This window comes from Delphinapterus leucas, chromosome 8, assembly GCF_059928025.1.
Source record: "Delphinapterus leucas isolate spDelLeu-1000000601 "Yukka" chromosome 8, BTC_Dleu_Yukka2, whole genome shotgun sequence".
Taxonomy (NCBI): domain Eukaryota; kingdom Metazoa; phylum Chordata; class Mammalia; order Artiodactyla; family Monodontidae; genus Delphinapterus; species Delphinapterus leucas.
Window position 1 is genome coordinate 70,435,957 of NC_143136.1, and position 21,722 is coordinate 70,457,678.

Consider the following 21,722-nt stretch of genomic DNA (forward strand, 5'->3'; position numbering starts at 1 on the left):
TGCGGCTCCCCACTTTGCTTTTTACATTTCTTCATGCCTCAGTTTTATCTGAAAAAATGAGGACTCTTAGCAATAACACAACTTCATATAGTTGTTCAAAGACTGCATGAGTTAATATATTTAAAGTACTTAGAACAGTGTCTGGCACATCTAAGTGTTCCACAAATATTAACTATTTATTTTATAATCACGTTTATAAAGGAAAACGAATTTTAAATTTCAGTGTAAATTTATCAATCTATCCCATTAGTATTTGTGCTATCTATCCTGTTTAAGAAATCCTGCCTTACACATTAAATTTTATGTGTCCATAAAGCAATAACCTATCTTGTTTATTTACTACCTCTGAATGCTAAGAAAGAACAGCACTTTCTGTTAATTTGGTTTCAATTAACTGTTCAATGTCAGTATATTTTCTTAAAATCTAAGTACAGGGGCTTCCCTGGTGGCGCAGTGGTTAAGAATCTGCCTGCCAATGCAGGGGACGCGGGTTCATGCCCCGGTCCGGGAAGATCCCACATGCCGCGGAGCGTCTGGGCCCGTGAGCCATGGCCGCTGGGCCTGCGCGTCCGGAGTCTGTGCTTCGCAGTGGGAGAGGCCACAACAGTGAGAGGCCCGCATACTGCAAAAAAAAAAAAAATCTAAGTACAATTTTAATACTGATCTCTCTAAAGTTCCACTAGAAAAGAGAATCCATCTAGAATATCCAGTCCCACACAAATTTTTCTTATTAAAAAGTAAGTAAAAAAGACATCTGCTTATGTCCAAGATAGAGTAACAGGGACTAAATTTACGTTCTCACCAGAAAATAAAAAAGATAAAACTATATAAAACAATAGCTTGCAAGACACTGATCAGGCAACAAAAGACAGTGATCTCTGAGAACCTGGAAACAAAGGAGGTGAACCCTGCTACTACCTTGGCTTATTGCCTTGAGACAGTTTCCAGGCTGCAGTGCAGGGGGAAGGAAACCAGGCAAAGACTACTGGACTCTCTAAATTGAGACGTTAAGAGCTGAGATTACTGGGAGACCAAAGCAGCTAGAGTTATCAGGACAGACTACCAGAGAGAAAATAGCTGCAAAGGGAGAAAAACCTTGGGATCTTCTGAGGGTCCTCCTTGAATATTCAACTGAGTACTAATCAGTGCAGGTATATGAGGAAACTACTTAAGGCCGTGTTAAGAACACCCAACAAGATTAGAGGGAGGAGTACCTACCTCTCACATAGCACTGGTAATAATGCTTTTCCCATCAGCCAAACAGAAAAACTTTAAAATGCACAAGGCGTTGATTAGACAGAAAGGTCTTGCCTCAGTAGTGTAAAATAATAAGCCCAAGACTAAGCACTGTTCCAGTCTCACCTAACAAATTTTAAAACCAAAATAGAAAGATTCAAACAGGTTCCAAGTAATTTAACTGCACCCCATAACAAGTATCAAGAATATTCTATAAAAATACAAAACAGCCAACATACAAAGTAAAACTCACAATGTCAGGCACTAGTAAAAAAAATTACCAGGCATGCAAAAGAGCAAGAAAATGTGGCCCACAATGAGGAGATAAATCAATTAATTGAAACCAATCTGGAACCAATATAGATGTTAAAATTAACAGACAAGGAGATTAAAATCTTACTATAACTGTCAAAAAGTTAAGACATGAAACACATAAAAATGATCCAAATGAAACTTCTTATGATGAATGCCACAATACATCAGTGGCAACAGGATAAAATATGTGGTGAATTTAGAGGGGCTTGGGGGAGCTCTATCTCTAGGGTGTCCACGGGTGGCCAAAAGATAGAAAAAAATGCTGTAAGATGAAAAATATATTGGATAGGTTTAATGAAAGGTCAAACACTGCACAAGAAAAAATTGAGTGAACTTGAAGACACAGCAATAGGAAATGAAACACAGAGACCAAAGACACTGGAAAAAAATTAAGAGCCATCAGCAGGGACAACTACTGTAAGAAAAATATACATGTCATTGGGATCCTTGAAAGGGTGGGAAAGGTGGTAGGAGGACAGAAAAAATATTTTAAAAAATAATTTCTAAATCTGTTGAAACTTGATGAAAATAATAAATCTACAGATATGGGAAGGTCAACAAACCACAAGCACAAGAAATACGAAGAAAACTATATCACTGCATAGCATAACTAAAAACCAGTGATAAAGAGAAAAATTTTTTAAGTATTACAGAACAATAAGGAGAGATACTGAGATCAATGAAACAGATTTGAAAGTTCAGATATAAATCCCAACATTTATGGTCAATAAATCTTTGATAAAGGAGCCAAGACAATTCAATGGGGAAAGAAGAGTCTTTTCAACAGATAGTGCTGAGACAACTAGATATCTACATGCAAAAGCATGACCTCACACCATGCACAAAGTGGATCACAGAACTAAATGCAAGAGTTAAAATCATAAAACTCCTGGAAGAAAACAGAGGAGTAAATCTTCATGAACTCTGGCTAAACAATGATTTCTTAGTACAACATCAAAAACACAAGTTATAGGACTTCTCTGGAGGTCCAGTGGTTAAGACCCTGTGCTTCCACTGCAGAGGGTGCAGGTTCGATCCCTGGTCAGGGAACTAAGATCCCGCATGCCGCGCTGTGCGGCCAAAAGAAAAAGAAACAAACACACATCATAAAAGAGAAGGCTGATCACCATCAAGAAAGTGAAAAGAGAGCCCACAGACTGGAAGAAAATATTTGCAAATCATATAAGGAGGCTTGAGTCCACAGTATATAAAGAACTTCTACAGCTCAATATTAAAAGAAAAATCGTCCAATTTTTTTAATGGGCAGCAGACCTGCATTACAAAAAATGTTATGTCCTTCAGACAAAGGGAAAATAATACGAGATAAAAATATAGATCCACACAAAAGAAAGAACACAGGAAATGATAACTACATAGGTAAATATATGATTTTTCTTATTATTTAAATCTCTAAAAGATAATGCACTGCTGTGAAAAATAGTATGGCAGTTCCTCAAAAACTTAAAAATAGAATTAACATATGATCCAGCAAATCCACTTCTGGGTATATACCCAAAAGAATTTAACACAGTGATTAGAACAGATATTTGTATACCAATGTTCACAGAAGCATTATTCACAATAGCCAAAAGGTTGAAACAACCCAAATGTCCATCATCAGATGAATAAACAAAACATGGTATATCATACATGGAGTATTATTCAGCCTTAAAAAGGAAGGAGGGACTTCCCTGGTGGTGCAGTGGTTAAGAATCCGCCTGCCAACGCAGGGGACGTGGGTTCAAGCCCTGGTCTGGGAAGATCCCACATGCCACGGAGCAACTAAGCCCGTGCACCACAACTACTGAGCCTGCGCTCTAGAGCCCGCGAGCCAGAACTACTGAGTCCACATGCCCTAGAGCCCGTGCTCCACAACAAGAGAAGCCACCACAATGAGAAGCCCACCCACCGCAACGAAGAGTAGCCCCTGCTCGCCACAACTAGAGAAAGCCTGGCAACAACAAAGACCCAACACAGCCATAAATAAGTGAAGGAAGGAAGGAAGGAAGGAAGGAAGGAAGAGGGAGGGAGGGAGGGAGGGAGGGAGGGAGGGTGGAAGTGAGGGAGGGAGGGAGGGAGGAAGGGAGGGAGGGAGGAAGGGTGGAAGGGAGGGAGGGAGGAAGGGTGGAAGGGAGGGAGGGAGGAAGGAAGGAAATTTTGACACATGATTCAACATGGATGAACCCTGAAGACATTATGCAAAGTAAAATAAGACAGTCACAAATCGGCAAATATTGTATAATTCCACTTATATGAGGTACCTAGAGTAGTTAGATTCATAGAAACAGAAAGTATAATGGTGGTTGCCAGGGGCTGGAGGAGAGGGGAATGAGGAATTATTGTTTAGTAATAGGTACAGGGAAGATGAAAAGCTTTTGGAGATGAATGTTGGTGTTAAGTGCACAACAATGTGAATGTACCTAAAGCCACTGAACTGTACACTTAAGAATGGTTAAACTGGCAAATTTTGTTACGTATATTTTACCACCGCCACCAAAAAAAAAAGACTACTCAGACAAAAATAATAAAATCATACTACACATTTTGTAACAGGTGAGACTAAAAATTATAACAGTAACATACCAGAGGAGATACAAAATATACTATTTTAACATTCATATGCTACAAGTGAAGTAATATAATATTACATGAAGGAGGTAGAAAAGGAAAAAGCAACAAAAGAACAAATGAGAAAAATACTAAGTAAACAGCAATATAACGGATTGAAACTTAATCATATCAATAATTGCATTAAATGTAAATAATCTTAAATTTTCAATTAAAAAGCCAAGATTATCAGAGTGGATTAAAAACAAACAAGACCTAACTACATAGTGCCTACAAGAAAGTTACTTCAAATAGGAAGTAACAAAGACCCAAATATATTAACATGAAAAAGACAGGAAAAGATACACCACATTAATAGTAATCAAGAGAAAGCTAGGATGCTATCAATTTCATAGCAAAAAACATTACAAGGGCTAAAGAAGGTCACTATATAATGATAAAGGGTCAAAACACGATCATCTCAAAAGATGCAGAAAAGAGACTTGACAAAATCCAACATCCATTCCTGATGAAAACTGTGACAAAGTAAAAATAGTAGAGAACTTCTGTAACCTGATAAAGAACATCTATTAAAAAACATACAGCTAATATCATATTTGATAGTGAAATAAACGCTTTCCCCCTAAGATCAGGAACAGGATAGGAATGACTACTTTTGCCACTTCTATTCAACATTTTACTGACATTTACAGTCAATTTAATAAAGCAAGAAATAAAAGGCATCCAGATTAGAAAGGAAAAAGTATAACTGTCCTTTTTTTTATATACTAATTCACTCACATTGAGTCTAAATTTCAATAAAAAAATAATTTTTTTTTTTAAATTTATTTTTGGCTGCATTGGGTCTTTGTTGCTGAGCATGGGCTTTCTCTAGCTGCGGAGAGCAGGGGCTACTCTTCGTTGCGGTGCGTGAGCTTCTCCTTGCGGTGGCTTCTCTAGTTGCAGAGCACGGGCTCTAGGCTCATGGGCTTCAGTAGTTGTGGCTCGCAGGCTCAGTAGTTGTGGTGCATGGGCTTAGTTGCTCCGCAGCACGTGGGATCTTCCTGGACCAGAGCTCGAACCCGTGTCCCCTGCACTGGCAGACAGATTCTAACCACTGCGCCACCAGAGAAGTCCCCTAAAACTGTCTTTTTCACAGACAAGATAATCAATGAAATAAAAATACTGCTTATAATAGCATCAAAAATATGAAATACTTAGACATAAACATGACAGGATATAAAAATTCTGTACACTGAAAACTACAAAAAAATTACTGAGAAAAATTAAAGTAAATCTAAATAAATAGAGAGATATACTATGTTCATGGGTTGGAAGACACAATATAGTTAAGATGTCAATACTCCCCAAATTGATGTGTAGGTCTGATATACCATCAGCCAAAACCCCAGCAGATTTTTATTTACTGAAATTGACATACCTAATTTTTAAACATATATGAAGATGCAAAGGACCTAGAATGGCCAAAACAATGCTGTTAAACAACATCAACAACAACTGGAGGACTAACACAACCTGATTTCAACACGTGTTATAGAGCTACAACATTCAAGACAGTGCAGTACTGGCTTAAAAAGATAAATAAATAGATAATGGGACAGAACAGAGACTCCAGAAATAAAGCCATACATATAGAGACAACTGATTTCCAACAAAGGTACAAATACAAAGGTAGAGAAAAAAATAATCAACAATTGATGCTGTAACAATTTGATATTCACATGCAAAAAGTTTTAAAAACTGAACATGATCCATATCTTGCATCATATATAAAAATTAATCCAAAATGGATCACAGAACTAAATATAAAATGTTAAACTATAAAATTTCTAGAAGAAAACATAAGTGAATATCTTTGTGACCTTGGGTTGGCATAAATCTCTTCGATATCACACCAAAGTATAATTTATAACAGAAAAATCTTATAAACTAGACTCCAAAATTAAGAACACCACTCTTCTTTTTTTTTTTTTTTTGCGGTACGCGGGTCTCTCACTGTTGTGGCCTCTCCCGTTGCGGAGCACAGGCTCTGCACGCGCAGGCTCAGCGGCCATGGCTCACGGGCCCAGCCGCTCCGCGGCATGTGGGATCTTCCCGGACCGGGTCACTAACCCGTGTCCCCTGCATCGGCAGGCGGACGCTCAACCACTGCGCCACCAGGGAAGCCCAGAACACCACTCTTTGAAAAACACTAACAGAATAAAAAAATAAGCCATAGACTGGGAGAAGATATCTGCAATCATGTATTCGATAAACGACTTATATCTAGAATAGATAAAGAACTCACAAAACTCATTAATAAAACAGCCCAGTAAAAACTGGGCAGCAGACTTTAATAAAGACCTCACTAAAAAAGATATATAAATGGCAAATTACCACATGAAAAAATGTTCAACATCATAAGTCATTAAGAAAATGCAAACTAAAAGTATAATCAGATACCACTACCTTTTAGAATGGCTAAAATTTTAAAAATTAACCATACCATGCACCAAGTGTTAGCCAGGATGTGCAGGAACTGGAACTCTCACACTGCTAGTGGGAATGTAAGACAGTAAATCATTTTTGAGAAGTTTGGCAGTTTTTTATTTTAGTTAGTTAAACACACACCTACCATATAATCCAGCCATTCCACTTCTAGGTATTTACCCAAGAGAAATAAAACATGTACAGAGTGTTCATAGCAGCTTTATTTGTAATAGCCCCAAACCAGAAAACACTAAAATATTTATGAATAGGTGAATGGATAAACTAAGTGTGGTATATCCAGCCAATGAAATACTACTTAGTAATAAAAGGGAACGAGCTATCGATAAACACTCAGAGAAGAATCTTGAAATATAGTAATGAAAGCGAAATGAAAAAGAAAATCTACTGTAAATTCCATTTGTTTAACAGTCTAGAAAATGAAAACTAATGTATAAAGGCAGATGAGTTGTTGCCTGAGGAATGAGGAAGAGTGAAAGGAGAGGGCCTACGAAATGGCATAAATAAATCTGGAGGAGAGGGGGAGATGGATGTTCACCATCATGATTGTAGTGACATAGTATACTATGTAGTATACATAGGTGTATGTATACATGTCAAAACTTATCAAATTATGTACTTTAAGTATGTATAGTTTAGTGGCTGCCAATTATATCTCAATAAAACTATTAAAAATAAAACAAAAATAAAAGGCTTATAAATATTTCTATCCTAACTTCTTATAACTCAAGAATATTGTAAAGTTATTTAATGCCCAAGTACCTCCTCTTGTGATCTTTCTCAAATATAGTGACTACAAAATAAAACTCTTTTGTAAGCATAAAATTGAAAAAAGGCCTACAAATAGGGTAGATAATACGATCTGTCATAGCAATTCAGCAAATTCCGGCATCATGGCAAAAATAGCATTCATTCAAAGATGCCCAATTAAAACTTTTTAAGAGCAGTTTTCCTACCTTTCAAAAAAAAAAATCAACTCCTGATTCTACCTACAATGTAATTGGTTTACAGCACCTGTGTTTACTTACACACACACACACACACACACACACACACACACTCCCCCTCTCTCTCCCTCTCTCACTCCCCTTTCTCTCTGCAGTTTCCAAACCTCCTATCTCATAATTTGTAGTTCCAAAGACAGCTCCAAAAGTTAAGAGAAATTATGGTCTTAGGAGACAATCTAGTTTAGGGATGCTTCATCAAGGCTTGACAACTCACCACAACGTTATGTGCTTGAAGACAGCCAATATTTTAAAGTATTCGTTGAGTGCTGTATGACTTTGCAAAACATTTTTAAATCCTCTCATCGTTTGTTTTATTGATCCATAAAACAACGAAGTGGTCAAAGAAGTATAATCACACTTTTATTGAACATACAGATAGGAACAGACAGGAAAATAAACACAGATAATTTAAACAACTGTGCAATCTACACGTCAGAACCAAATCTCCTGACCCACAGTCTAATCCCTTTGATTCAGTGCATCATTTCAATTAAGGCAAATGTACCTTACTGTTTACACACTGAAAAATATTATTACTTACTGCTCAAAATCATCTGCACAGGCAGCCCTGAGACCATCACCATGAACAAAGTATAACCATTTGAACTGGGCGATTCCTATAAAGTCAGTATATAAGGAAGATGATGATGCTTATCAACGATTTGATAAAACTCCCTCCCAAACTAAAATATTATAAACAGCATAGATATTTCGGAATCAGAAAAAATAAATGTGAGGTTGAATCCTCACTACACAGCTTAAAGCTAAGGTTCACTTTCCGTTGTGAAATGGGGCTAATCATACCCAAAGTACTGGTTACTATGAGGATTAAATGGTATCAACATATGTACTGCAAATAATACAGTGCCTGGCACACAGCTGCTATCACTCCACCTACTACTTTTAACGATAAACTTTTAATACTTAAATTACTGATGTCTATCAAAAACTAGCAATTCTGGGCTTCCCTGGTGGCACAGTGGTTGAGAGCCCGCCTGCCGATGCAGGGGACACGGGTTCGTGCCCCGGTCCGGGAAGATCCCACATGCCGAGGAACGGCTGGGCCCGTGAGCCATGGCCGCTGAGCCTGCGCGTCTGGAGCCTGTGCTCCGCAACAGGAGAGGCCAAAACAGTGAGAGGCCCACGTACCGCAAACAAACAAACAAACTAGCAATTCTAATTTCAATATAATATATATATGCTTTAGAAATAAATACTAAATTTAGATAGAAAAAGGCTAATACTTTGTTTTTCCTTTAACTGAGTTTCACTCACAAACATGCCATTTAGGTACTCAGATTAAAAACAACAAAAACCCGCCAGCACATTTCCTTCCTAGTATACACAGACACAGAACATGCTTGAAATTGGTTCTTAATCTGTATACTTGTGAAAATTTTGATTACTGCCTTTAAAAAATTAATCTAACTTTTCTTTAAATAACTTTGAATAAGAAAACCATTCATATGAAGTGCAAAGGTGTTGTTAACAGATCTTAATGTTTATGAAGAGTGAAGTCAAGGAAAACGTAAAACAAGTTTATTAATAGTTGCCAGACTATTAAGAATGAAAAAATCACCTGTGGTCAAGGAATCACAACGCAAAAAGTTTACTTTTTCAATAAAATTCTAAGGGTTTTATTTATAAACAACATCACTGAAAATACTAAAGAAAAAACTGATATCTAAACTCATAATATACTTCCATAATCCATATAATTTTATGGCTGCTTCTAAATAGTATAAGCATCTTTATTTTCCTGTTTTCCATCAATATTCAAATATACCATAAAATATCCAAACACAAGCAATGTTGTATTAAGACAGTGATCTTGCTTAAATTTAACCATTGGCTGACAGGCAAGGCACCATGTAAGAGCTTTAAATGTACAGTTTTGCCAGTTGATATACAAAAGTTCTAAATTAGCATATGAAGAGTAATCTACAGATGGCTATGTACAATTCAGAGAAGTCAAGTGAATAAAAGGTAGAGACTGTCTATACTTACAAACCTAAAATGGGCTAAGCAAAGCTTTCTCAATTTTCTGCCACAATTCAACGCTAAACATCAGCCAATGGGGTTGTTATGGTCTCATTATTAAAATAATACGTAACAGTAAAGCTATTATCTACTACACCTAATTTGAGCTCCTAGACCATTCTTGAGTCTTTTACATAAATTACTTCTAATGATCACATAATCCCGCGAAGTGGATACTACTGCGCCTACTGTATAAATGAGCAAGCTGAGGCTCAAAAATCAACCAATGTGTCCAAGGTGATCAAGGTAAGTGGTGAAGCCTAAATTCAAAGCTGCCAATGTTGTAGTAAATATCCTTGTGAAAACATTAAGACAGAAAACAACCTAAGCATTACTGACAGAGGACTGGTTAAATAAATCATGGTTCATCCATAAAAAGGAATAGCAAACAATCATTTAAAGAAAATGAGGCAGCTTTATATGTATAAGTATGCATTGGGACAATCTCCAGAATATACTATTAAGTATGTATACTGCACTGTCTAATATAGTAGCATTGGCCACATGCAGCTACTTAAACTATTTAAAATTAAATTTAAACATTTAGTTCTTCAGTCATACCACCCACACTTTAAGGGCTTGATAGCTACATGGCTAGTGGCTACCATATTAGGCACCTAGCTATAATACATTTCTACCCTCACGGAATGTTCTATCAGACAGCATTGATATAGAATATCTTTGGAAGAACAGAAAGAAACTGATAACAGGTGTTTCTAGGGAAGGGGACAGAAACAGCAAGGACACATTCAACATACGCACAGTTAATTTCTTAACTCTGTAACATGTCATATATCACCTATTTTAAAACAACTATTCACCTTTTTAAAAAAATATCTTGTTTCGTTCTCAAAAAAACTCCTTGATTTATGCTCTTAGAAGCATAAAAGGCTCAGAAGTTCTAAAGCATAACAGCTAGAGGGTAAGGGACAGAAATCACCTCTCCAAGATTTCTTAGAAATACTCTTGCTGACTACCCTAACTTCATTAAGCATTTATCTATTCACGATATTATTTGGGATACCATGCAAAAGATTACCAAGTTGCTATTTCTGAGGAATTATGGAACAGGGACAGAAAAAACATCAGGAAAAAAATGCTTACAAGGTATGAAAGAGTAACTGTGGTCAAAAGGCACAGGGAAAAGTTCTATTCTTTTGGGAAGAAAGGCACAGGTCACACTGTCACATCTCTCTTCTTTTCTTATACTTCCATTTACTGCTCTACAGAGGAGCACTTAAAAGCAACAGCCTTTCAGTTCTGCTTTGAAGTCACTTTTTTTTGCCAAATGTCATATTTCTTCAAACGATATAGTACACTGAACAAGTGAATTGCTATATGCCTCAATTTCCTCACCTGTAAAACAGAAACCTGTTGCCTAATCAATGTTATTCACTAACTACCGGACATTTTTGCCTAGGAGAGGGAACAGCCAAACCTTTGAGAAAAAAAAGGCACAGTGGTCAGATACTCCCAAATAACAAACAACAAAACATTTGAATTGATACTTTTCTCTCATTGGGGGATAGATGGTACACTCCAGGAGGCTGAAGGACCTGAGGATGGTTCAAATTTATGAAAATCTACCCTGGAAGAAAAATGAATAGGAACAAGATCACAAACCACTCACTTTCCTTCATGCTGACACAGCATTCTCATTCTCTTCCTCTTCCATGGAGCTCAGCCACCGTTTACATCTGGTCTAGCTCCAGAGCGTGCCTTTCTTTCAGCATTGCCCAAAACATACTGCCTTTCACAATGAGTTTAGGCAGGTCAGAGATCTGTGCCAGGGCAGACAGAAGGGCAAGCTGGTGTCCACAAAGTGACAAGGACGTGAATTTGTCCCCACACAGACTGGTGACCAGGAAGCCTGCCCAAATTTCAGGAATCTGGGTTTATGGGAAAAGAAAAGCATGATACAGGCCTAACAGACAGGAATGTCATTCAGGGACTCCAATAGCTAATCATATCCACAAGCATTCAAGGAAGTCAACTTACTACAGAAATCATCCTATAAAATATAAGACCAAGCAAGAAAGATATAGTATTGTGAAGAAGGACATATGACAATTATGTCCAGAAATTTATATTTCCAAGTTGTTATTAAATTTTTAATGTAATAATTACCAATATGTAACTTAAATCCTTAAAAATGTATAGTGCAGATGTTAAATTCACTTTATACAATTGCTACATAGAAACCTCAACACTTACATAGCTTAGACTATTATCCACTTACTTAAGGGAGTAAGACACTTGAAACTGAGTTTATATTAATGGGAAAGTGCAAAGAAACTTGCCAACATGTGCCAGTTCCATGGCCCACAGGTAATGAGCATTGCCTGCCTGTGCCAGTCAGATCACCAACCAACATTACTGTGAAGGCCATGAAAGAAGCTGTTAACACTCTAATTTAATCTCAGCACAGACCAGAGCTGCAGATTAGGCAGAACTTTACATCAGTGGCAGGTCTCCCAAGTTCTCTTGATGCCACAGAATTCATAAGTGGGATCAGTATGTTCTAAAAAAACATGGTACTGCAAAAGGAAAAAAAGGTTCCACAGCATCAAGCAGTGTAATACTTGAAACCTCATCATCAAAGTGACACTTTTCAAGTGCCATTTATGATGCCCTAGTCTGGAAACATCCCAGCTAACCCATCTGATCAACAATTTCACAGATGGAAGCACTTGATGGCTAATTGGCAAGTCTATTATTCAAATAAAACAGCTCTCTGTACCTCTTCTTTCATTATTACAAGTCAAGGTACAACAAGATTGGTCATTCAAATTAGCTTAATAATAGAAGCCTCTTTCCAGAAATAATTTTTTTAATGAAACCACACATTTTGACAATTAGTTTAGAGCACTAATCAGTTTATGAACAGTAATGAAAATGTTTTATAAACTAAAAGAGTAAGAAATATAAACCTTCTTTAAAAAGTTGTACTATTTGTTTCCTCTGTCTTCATCAATATGTCAAGATATACATTGTCACAGGGAATAAAATGAATGAAATATTTACTCATTCCTTAAATATTTTAAAAACATTGGCCAAGTATTACACGTCATAATGAAGAAAAATCCTCTCAAATATTTTAGGTTTCCTAAAGAATTGTAAAGCAAGAATCTTCTCGTCACCTACATTTTGCAGTAAAAATTCCAGACTGTTTAAGGTTTTTTAATTTATGAAGCAAGTAGCCAGTGACAACATTATTACAGATATTATCTACCTGAGGACATGTTGCTGTAGATAGGCTTTGGCATCAGGACTTGTGTTCCAACTCTAGCTCCACTTCTTGTTAGTTCCGTGACTTGACCCTATAATATGGAAATAATTATCCCTACCCATATAGGATTGTTGTGAGGATTAAACGAGGAGATTACATACATAGAACATCTCACATTAAAACATGGGAGCCCTTAGCATTCGTCCATTTGGCTCTCATCCCTTTCTCCACACCACTGCTATAAATTCTAGAGGGGAATCCTGATACAACTGTCAAAATATGTGAGTTCTGGGCTTCCCTGGTGGCGCAGTGGTTGAGAGTCCGCCTGCCGATGCAGGGGACACGGATTCGTGCCCCGGTCCGGGAAGATCCCACATGCTGCGGAGCGGCTGGGCCCGTGAGCCATGGCCGCTGAGCCTGCGCGTCCGGAGCCTGTGCTCCGCAACGGGAAAGGCCACAGCAGTGAGACGCCCGCGTACCGCAGAAAAAAAAAAGTGAGTTCTCTTTACAGATCCATACATTTGCTCCAGATCCCACTGAAACTTACATTCCCTATTTAGAGTATCTGGCTATCTCCCTATATTGCTACAATTTTCATAGACGCCAAGGAAATCCCCAGGAAGACCCTTGTAGAAAGACTGAGCTATAAAATATTTGAAGACCTCAGTTAGCCTATAAAATAGAAACTAGGAAATGCATATAGTAACCAGAACCTGCAAGTGGGAAGGAAACAGTAGCCAGAAACTGTGGAACTAGTTATAAGCTAAAGTAAAATCAATATTAACTCCCTATAGTGATACAGCAATATAATGGTAACAAAAATGTATTTTACTAGGTAACAAAATAAGTAGTTTCCCATGATGTAAAAGAATACCTTTTCTATATAACAGAAAGGGTGCTTTTGAAAAGAATAGTTTACTTAACTCTTTACTGTCCCTAAGCCTTCCCATTGTGCCCAACACAGGCATTCATTCAGTTTCCTGGAAGGAAGAGCCTGTGAAATCACTGGCAACAGTTTGAAAAGCAGCACTGGGAGGCTGCCCACTAGAGACCATTGCCCTGCTCTCGTGGCATGCTTCCAGGATGCTCAACCCAGAAAATATTCCACAAAGAACCACCTTGAATGTATGTTGTGGGAGAGAACACTGGCCATGTCTGTCCACATTTCAAGTGAGTATGATAGCCTAAAAAACTGTCCAAATGATAATATGAACTGAAAAATTAGAAACTATGTAACACAAGTTTAAGATAGGAAACCCAAAGATCAGTGTACCAAATGAGAATGGTTACCAGTAAATCAAACAAGTAAAACAATGTTGAGGGTAGGGAAGGAAAAGACATAAATTCGATTTTTATGACCATAACATCCCATACATTTGGAATATTAAGATTATGCTGTAACATCTCAGTTTCCTATATTAGACAGAGGTATCTTTTCCTGTTTCTCACCCCATATACCCTTTCTACCAAAAGCAGTATCAGTTGTCATGGATCCATCATATCCTTGACTTTAATTTTAAAATCTTAACATTTCATTTTTCCTCATGATTTTGATTTTCTATTTCATCAGAATGTGATTAATTCTGGAAGACAATTTCACTATAATTGAAAACACGTCACTGCTCCCCTTATGTTCTAAAGAATTCAAGCAAAGTCATTTACAGTAATTTCATATCAAGACAGAATTTAACATTCACAAGTGTCAAACACCTTTTCCCCTTGAAAGCCCAGTCACAACTAGAATGTTCAAACAAAAGAACACGGATTAACTACAGTGCACCCACCAGATATCTGTTTTGCTTCCCTTTTACTTGAGAACTCTCAAGAATTTGAGACTCCTCAGGAGCACATTTTTCATGGGGTTTAATAACTATTCAGAAGAATTATACTACAATGACACCTAGAAAGAATATGCTCTAATTAGCATGTTTTTGACCTGACCTCTTTCTAATTTTCTACAGTAGAAACATCAGCTCAAGTATATGAATAGAATAATTAGGAACTATACTTTTTTAAATAATAAAATTATTACATGACAAGAGCAGCAAATGAAAAAAAATTAAAAGCATTTCGTATTCTTCCTTTGTTTCTAAAGCAAAATCACTATTTACTTGTAGTTAAGCAAAGAAATAAAAGAATTAAAATTTCTTGACCCTTCCCTATTTCTCAATAGGAACAAAAATGGCCAAATTAATCTAACAGTGTTTAGAAAGGCTCTTTGTAAATGTTCAGAGGATCACATCAGGATACTCAATGAATCAAAGGGGGGTGAAAGGTAACCAGAAGCACCCATCAGTATATAAAAACTGTCAATACAGACAGGTTAAAGAGCTCAGGAACATAAAGAGAACTCATAAAAAGCCTTTTGTAAACACCTGCTCATTTTCATGCTAGTGCACCAGCAGTAAATAAAGGTTTTATTTCAAATGTGGCTGAAGCCACACCAGAATCTCCAGTAGATAAATACACAATAAAAATAAGTCATAATCTGTAATTTATTTTAAAACAGTACCGTAGTAGCTTCATGTCTCCGCTTCCATTCTTAAGTCTCATCTCCAGAGTATCCAGGTTCTTTAAAAATGGAAGTATGATGAGCATAACTCCTTTGCTCAAAAATCTCTAACAACCTCCCAACTCACTTGGAAGAGAATTTTCTACAAGGCCCTGCATGATCTAGTCTCTGGCAACTGCTATAGTGTTACCCTCTTCAACTCCAAGGAGAATATGGAATGTCTAAGTAAGGCATGAAAAAAAGTACTGAAAAATAAAATGAATTTCTGATTATGTTTTACTTGGCAGCTTTTTTAAAAAAGTTTTTACCAAAGGAAAATGTTATTTAATGCTATTCACTGACTTGTTCTTTTGCTTTAATTTTTGTGTTTGTTTATTAAAAAGAGAGAACATTATTTATGAAGTGGAAATTCCTTTTGTCTCCCTCCCTTCTCATGAATTTGGTATGAGTTATCTGGGCATGTGTTATACAATATGGTAGCCACTATCTACATGTGACTATTTAAGTTTAAGTAAAATTAAAAATTCAGTTCTTCAGTCACACTAGGCACATTATCACAGACTCAACAGCTACATGTGGCTATAAAATTTAAGTTAATTAAAATTAAAATTAAATAAAATTTAAAATTCAGTTTTTCACTTGTTCTAGTCACATTTCAAAGGCTTAATAGCCACATGTGGCTAATAGCTATTGTATTAGCAGAGATATAGAACATTTCCTTCACAGCATAAAGTTCTATTGGACAGTGCTGCTATAGAACTTGTAATACTTTTACTAAAGTTACATGCCCTTAAAAAAAGTTATTCTATGTTTTTAAAATTAGCATTAATGCTTTCATATTGTATGTATATATCTACAACCTGAAATTTTCTCTTAATATGTTTGTAAGGTCTATTACACACATTGAGATATAGAATCTAGTTCATTTTAACTGCTGCATAATATTCCATCATAATGCATTTTGGCACAGATAGACACTTAAGTACTTTGCAATTTTTCAATAATCCAAACTGCCACACCCACACCAACCCTAAGGAAAAAGTCTTCCATGAGAATTCTTGCTTCCCCAAATCTTCATTAACACTTAAAACAACATACTTCTGTTTTAAAAAACCAATCTAATACTTGTTTTACTTTTCATTTCCCTGATATACGGTAAGGTTGACTACCTTTTCATGTTTGTCGGCAAATCTTGTTCTACAGATTATCGTTTCATGATCTTTTTTCCTATAGGTCTCTTTTGTGTTACTGATTTATGGTTCCACTAAATGTGTTGTGGATGAACGTGTCGCAAATATCTCCTCTTGCTCTACTACTTGTCTTTTAAGTTTGTTTCTATTGTCTTTGTTAGGACAACAGTTAGTAATGTATTGAGGTAGTCAAATTACTAATCCTCTCTTTTGAGTTCTGCTTTCCTATTTTGAGGTCATAAAGGACGAAATTTTCTTCCAAAAAACATTTTTTGGGGCTATGTACTGTGTGTCTGACATGGTCACGGGTTAGTTTATTTAATCCTTATAAGAACTATCTGAAGTAGATATTGTTACTCTTATTACAAAGATATGGTAATTGAATTTCTTAATGTGGTAAAATATACATAACATAAAATTTACCATTTTAACCATTTTTAAGTGTACAATTCTGTGGCATTAAGTACATTCACATTGTTGTGCAATCATCAGCACTATCTATCTACAGAACTTTCATCTTCCCAAAGTGAAACTCTGTACCATTAAACACCAACTCCCCATTCCACTACAACCCCCAACTCCTGGCAACCACCATTCTACTTTTTGTCTCTAGGAATCAGACTACTCTAGTAACTCATTTAAGTGGAATCATAAAATATTTGTCCTTTTCTGACTGGCTAATTTCATTCAGTATAATGTCTTCAAGGTTCATCAATGTCATAGCATGTGTCAGAACTTCCTTTTTAAGGCTGAATAATACTCCACAGTATTAATACACCACATTTTGTTTATCCACTCAACCATCAATAAGTACAAGTTGCTTCCACTTTTTGGCTATTGCAAATAATGCTGCTATGAAATGTCTGTACAAATATCTGACTCCCTAATTTCAGTTCTTTGGGGTATATACCTAGACATGGAATTGCTGGATCATATGGCAATTGTTTAATTTTTTGAGGAACCACCATACCATTTTCCACAGAGATCACACAATTTTACATTCCTACCAGCAATGCACAAGGATTTCTCTACACTCTCACCAACAGTTGTTTATTTGCTACATATTTTTGGATAATAGGCATCCTAATAGGTGTGTCTTCCAAAATTATAAAGTTTAATCTTCACAGGTAGGTCTTCAATACATCTGATATACACTTTTGTGTACAGAATAATGTAAGAATCTAATATTATTTTTCCCCCCATATAGAAAGCCGCTTGCTTCAGCATCATTTAATGAACAGGCCTCTCCTTCCCCACTAATTTTTAATACCATCTCTATTATAAATCAAGCTCCCATATATGCATAAGTCTGTTTCTGGACTTTGTATCTGATTATGCTGATCTACCTGACTATTTCTATACCAATATAACACTACTTGAGTCACACAGCATTAAAATATATTTTGATATTTGGTAGAGCAGTTTCTTTTTCCTTTCTAAGAATTTATTTGCTATTCTTGGATTTTTTTTCTCCTATATGAATTTTAGAATCAGTTTTCTAATTCCATGAAAATTCTGGTTGATATTTTTATTGGAACTGTATTGAATTTAGGATTAACTGGAGATAACTGGCATGTGATATTGAGACTCATCATTCATGAAAGTTTATTATTTCTTCATTTATTCCAGGCATTTCCCCCCATTACTATGTTAAATTAATTCTTTCTATAAAATGTTAGACCAAAATCTGAAAGACAGGTAACTGAAAGAACATTTCTATTCCAAGACACATAACAAAAACCAAAAAAACAGTTATTGGTTATAAATATAAAATCTGTATACTGTGTGAATTTGGGAGTTATAACAAATAAAATAGATCATATCCAATCCATGAAGTTATTTTTTTAAGTCTAGCGAACTGAAATAATCCTTCAAAATGTAGCTTACATCTCACCACTTTCAGAAAGCCTTCTCTGACCACTCACCTACAGTATTTTCCCTTATTTTTGCATCTGAAATTTACTGAGGTCTGCGTTAGAAAGGTACAATCTGATAACTTATAGGCAACACATATGTTTTTGGTTTGTGCTTAGTTTGGCCTATATCATGTTTCTTAAAAACTAGAGACTAAAAAAATTAGGGAATTTCACACAAAAATCATAGGATTTCTGACTTGCAGGTTGTATGTCACTCTCTCTCAGTTAAGAGAGATTCCATTTCCATGCTTCCTTGATTACCAGGGCAGGCAAAGCACACAGATTCTTAAAGCTTCCACCTAAAAGTGACCTGTTAATTTCCAACTCACACTCCATTGGCCAAAGCAAAATCATGAGCAGGCTAAGTTCAAAAATGATGGAAAAGGGCTTCCCTGGTGGCGCAGTGGTTGAGAGTCCGCCTGCCGATGCAAGGGACACGGGTTCATGCCCTGGTCCGGGAGGATCCCACATGCCGCAGAGCGGCTGGGCCCGTGGGCCATGGCCACTGAGCCTGCGCGTCCGGAGCCTGTTCTCCGCAACAGGAGAGGCCACAGCAGTGAGAGGCCCGCGTACCATACACACACACAAAAAAAGATGGAAAAGTATAACCCTACTATGTACCTAGAAGATTAAAAGACAAAAATATTTCATATAACTGATGACTTTACCTTCAAACTCTTCCCTCCTACCTATTCTTCAAACTACCACTAGAATTACTTTTCAAAAACACAGATTCAGTTATCCCACAGCTTTGCTTAAAAAAAGTCTTCATTAAAGTACATCTACTAGGGAAAAAGTAAAAATCACTAAAAATGGCATTCAGTACCTTTTATAATCTACTGCAAACTCCCTTACCAGATTCTTTTCCCATTTTCCCCCTCACATCACCTATTCTCCAGGCCTTTCTCAACATGTGTTGGCTACATTCCAAAATTTAGCTCAAGCATCATTTCCTCAACTCAGTCTCACTTTCCTTTTTTGGGAAAAAAAATTAAGTACCACATCCTCTACAAATCACATTATTTACAGTAAGCACTGGTATTCGCTAATTCAAAGAGTTAATATGTGCCAGGCACTTGAAACATAACTGCTGTATGTCTACTAGAATGTTAAGTCCCTAGATTAAGTAACAATGTTCTTGTTTACCTTGGTATTCCCTATAGCATAACACCCAACACATGAAAACTCAAAATACTGGCCTAAAGAATGTAAATACAAGACGAGATAATAAATGTCATTGACATTTTACTTAAGTTTCATTTACTTTTTTTTTTTTTTGCAGTACCCGGGCCTCTCACTGTTGTGGCCTCTCCCGTTGCGGAGCACAGGCTCCGGACGCACAGGCCCAGTGGCCATGGCTCACGGGCCCAGCCGCTCTGCGGCATGTGGGATCCTCCCGGACCGGGGCACAAACCCGTGTCCCCTGCATCGGCAGGCGGACTCTCAACCACTGCGCCACCAGGGAAGCCCTCATTTACTTTTAAGCTTATCTTGACTCTTCCTAAAGCTAAAATGGACCAAGAGACTTAAACAAAAACTTTTAGATGGAATTCCCTAGCGGTCCATTGGTCAGGACTCCAAGCTTCCACTTCAGGGAACACGGGTTGGAACCCTGGTTGGGGAACTAAGATCCCCCAAGTCACGTGGCATGGCCAAAATATAAATAAATAAAATAACTATCATTAAACTATTTAAAAAAACACTTTTAGATGCTGCAGACTATGCTTTGGCTAGGCCCATCTGTTGGGTTTAGTCTTGACTACTTTTGGAAATAGTCTGGTTGCCAAGACCTAAGTTGGGATAGTTATGAAGACAATTGAGCAGTCAAATTACAGCAGTAAATACTTTTAATACAATCATCTCACATCTTTCAGTAATTTCAAGTTCATAAGCACTTTAGCAAAGTAAATAAAAACACACATTTGAAATAAAAGCTATTTGTTTACAAATTTTAATAGTTCTAATAAAACATCTGTTTCTGCTTCACTAAGTTATATTGAAGTAGGGGATTGTAGACAGATTTAATGATTTTAGCCTGCTACTGTTCACATATTAACATTTAAAAATGTAATATTTAAGAAAAACTTTAAGTTGTTTTATAGGTATGCATACCATAATGAAGAACTAGGGAAAAGTACCATGATAAAGCTAATGGAAGAAAAATTCTTAAAAAAGACATTGTGAACAGTGTGATATATTAAAGTCTCGTGAAAAAAGAACTAAAAGTAAGCCAATAGACTTGGCAATTTGAACAATTCCAGTACGGTAATGAAGGAGGAGGCCAGAATATAATCTCATGAGAGTCAATGGAGCTAAGGAGGTAGAATATGTGAGTATAAGCTATTATTTCAGGAATTCTTGAAATAAATGGAAGAAAAGGTTTAATGGCAGAATGCAGTGAAGTTTTGTTGTTTTTGGGATACAGCACACTTAAACATCTTTGTAGGCAGAGGAAGGGGTCAGTGGAGATGAGCAAGGTTTCAAGAGAGGATGGGATCAGAGAATAAGTCAAAGCATTAGCCATGGAAAAGAGAAAGGTCATTTCTAGTCAAAGAAAGTTGAGTCAGTAGAATGGATGGAAAACCCTGTTCTGCTACTATTCCCATGTTTTAAAAGAGCCATCTGCAAAGTTAACAGCAAGTAACCTGCCCCTATTTATGAGGAAATTCTGACTTTTATATTATATGGTAAGATAGTAACATTTCCCATTGATTTTTGGAGGGGTAAAACAACTTCTATCTCCTTTCTACTTTTTTTTTTTTTGCGGTACGCGGACCTCTCACTGTTGTGGCCTCTCCCACTGCGGAGCACAGGCTCCGGACGCGCAGGCTCAGCGGCCATGGCTCACGGGCCCAGCCGCTCCACGGCATGTGGGATCCTCCCGGACCGGGGCACGAACCTGCATCCCCTGCATCAGCAGGCGGACTCTCAACCACTGCGCCACCAGGGAAGCCCATCCTTTCTACTTTTATTGGCTGCTACGCATTATCTAATGGAAAGAGTAGCTATTATCAATCCAAAGGTCTTTGACTTTTTATTAAAAATAAACAATACACTCGGGACTTCCCTGGTGGTCCAGTGGTTAAGACTCCCCACTTCCACCACAGCAGTGCAGGTTCGATCCCTGGTTGGGGAACTAAGATCCCGCATGCCGTGCGACGCAGCCAAAAAAAATTTAAAAATAAACAATACACTTAACTTTTTTCCTGTTTATTAAAAAAT

General features: G+C 36.9%; 1 protein-coding gene across 6 annotated transcripts in view; it reads right to left on the reverse strand.

Moving 5' to 3' along the window:
• Positions 1-21,722, reverse strand: part of PSMD14 (proteasome 26S subunit, non-ATPase 14) — a 92,355-nt gene that overhangs the window by 59,454 nt on the left and 11,179 nt on the right. The window contains exons 4-5 of one of the 6 annotated variants that reach the window (XM_089916772.1): positions 12,886-12,973; positions 11,284-11,542 (exon numbers count right to left, since the gene is read on the reverse strand). The exons of 3 other annotated variants lie outside the window; for them this stretch is intronic. The gene's annotated coding sequence lies outside the window, so the exon portion shown is untranslated. 2 more of the 6 variants (XM_089916771.1, XM_089916774.1) reach the window with 2 other exon arrangements.